Raw genomic sequence first — 2,155 nt, 5'->3', positions numbered from 1 at the left:
AAGTCCATTTCAAAAGTGAGATATCAAACCATGAGGCCTTGGCATGTTGTGATGATTCCAACAATTTTCAAATACCATTTATGAAGTGTAGCAAAAATCCCCACTCAAAAATTCCAATTATTTCACAAGTTGGACAATTTTGCCCCTGGTTCATTTAAAAGTCCAGTTGAAATTTGACCTTTTGCATTGACCTTTTTTGAAGAAATCCAATTATGCACCATGAAAGTACATGTCAAATGGAGTTTGTGCATATAAAGAACTTGCAATTTGGACAAACCATGTGGAAATTATGGCCTCCTGATTACGGATCATTTTTGAAACTCACTGAGCCCTAATTTTCCAACCATGCATTGGATTTTCAAGTTCTTGGACTTTTTGGAATTATGAGAACAAGATCTTCAATTTTCATGTTGGACAAAATTCCATTTGAAGCTTGTATGATGAAGTTATCTTGAGGGGAAAAACTTTCCATTTTGGGCAGCTGAAATTACAGGTCACCTGCTATTTTTGGAAACTTTCTGTCTGACCTCCAAATCTTCAACCTTGGTCTTTGATAAGTCAAATGAGACTCATATGGACATGAATGAGGCCTTTCAAACCACTTCCCACCTTCCAATCCATAAAATCGGGCACAGTTGACCATAGTTGACTTTCTAGGGTTTCTGGTTGACTGAACAATGACTGGTGACTTCTGAGCATCCAACCTTTGGCCAAACCACTTCAAAATGATCCTTAGACCATATGAGCTTGATAAATCCACCCTATGGCCTTGTCCCAATGAAAATGGCACTCACTTGCTTGACTGACTGATTCTCCTGATCAGTTTGACCCAAATGGTCAGTGGGCTTGCACTTGGGCAAATGGACAATGCAATGTTATGCAGTGGACTATGTTATGTTAATGACCTAATGATGAAATGAATGTGCAAAATGGTAGGGTGCAAATTTGAGGTGCTACAATATGATTAAGAGAATTCAACCAAATTGCCTATCCTAAGGGAGCATTCCCAAATATTCAACTCTACACAATTTCCATTTCTTTGATCCCTATTTTTTTTCTTTTTCCTTTTACATCCACACAACCATGAGCATTTCTTTGCTTTTTTTTCTATGGTTTCAAGGGTGATTTCTTTTTCTTGTTTCTTTTCATATTTTCACCCTTTTATAAAAACTCACTTTTCCAAGTTTCTAATCAACTTTTCACTTTACTCTCCCCAACTTTAGATTCCAAAACCAAATTTATTCAATAATGCTCCCTACTTAGACATAAGCAAAAGGCAAAATTTTGCAAAAACTTGGTTTGAGGTTTCAACTGATACGAAAGAAATTAGGATTCATTTATTCCACAATTTTCAATTGATTTCACAATGATCAATCAAATGAATCCTAAAATAAGCTCAAAGGGGTTTAACTAAGGATTATTCCTCACAAGGTTAGTTGATTCAAAAATTTTGGTCAAGTGGTTTTTCTCACAAACAATGCCTCTATCATTTTCAAAATTTTCACACAAAAATAGATTGATGAATGATTTAGCATGATAAGAATGAGTTAAAATAATGCTCGGTTTCCTGCTTTTTAGTGTACAATGGAAAGCTTCCTCACAAATGGTTAAGTCCTATTTTGATTCAAAGATGACATACATTTCAATGAGTTTATGATATGAAATTTGCACAAACCATCAAACTACTCATGTTAAGTCTAGAAAGCGATAAAGTGTACCTTGAAATACCGACACTAATTCTTATCATCACCACTCGAGGTGTCCTATGCTTCTTTCTTTGCGATCATTTCTCGGTTGCTTTAAGCTTGACTTAAGATTAAGAACAATTAAACAAAAAATGTTGGTAAACCAATTTGATTGTAACACACTTAAATCTCAAAAAGTATTCATGCAATTATCAAGCCAAACTCTAAAGTTCAACAAACTTCTCAATCTTCCTTCAACTCATCGCCATGGATTACACCACCTCCTGCACCCCCAAAAAAAAATTGGCTTGCCCTCAGGCCACTTAGCATAATCAACAAAATCCGCTTAGGAAGGGAATGGAGAGGGGAAGTTTTGAAATTTGGAGGTTTGGACGTGGAGTAGCGAGGTTGTTGAATGGGAAGAGAGATACAACCATACGTCAGCGGACGTAATGGGGAAAAACTCAACG

The sequence above is a fragment of the Lathyrus oleraceus genome, chromosome 1, assembly GCF_024323335.1.
Source record: "Lathyrus oleraceus cultivar Zhongwan6 chromosome 1, CAAS_Psat_ZW6_1.0, whole genome shotgun sequence".
NCBI lineage: Eukaryota > Viridiplantae > Streptophyta > Magnoliopsida > Fabales > Fabaceae > Lathyrus > Lathyrus oleraceus.
The sequence above is the reverse complement of the archived record's forward strand: the minus strand, read 5'-3'. Positions refer to the sequence as shown.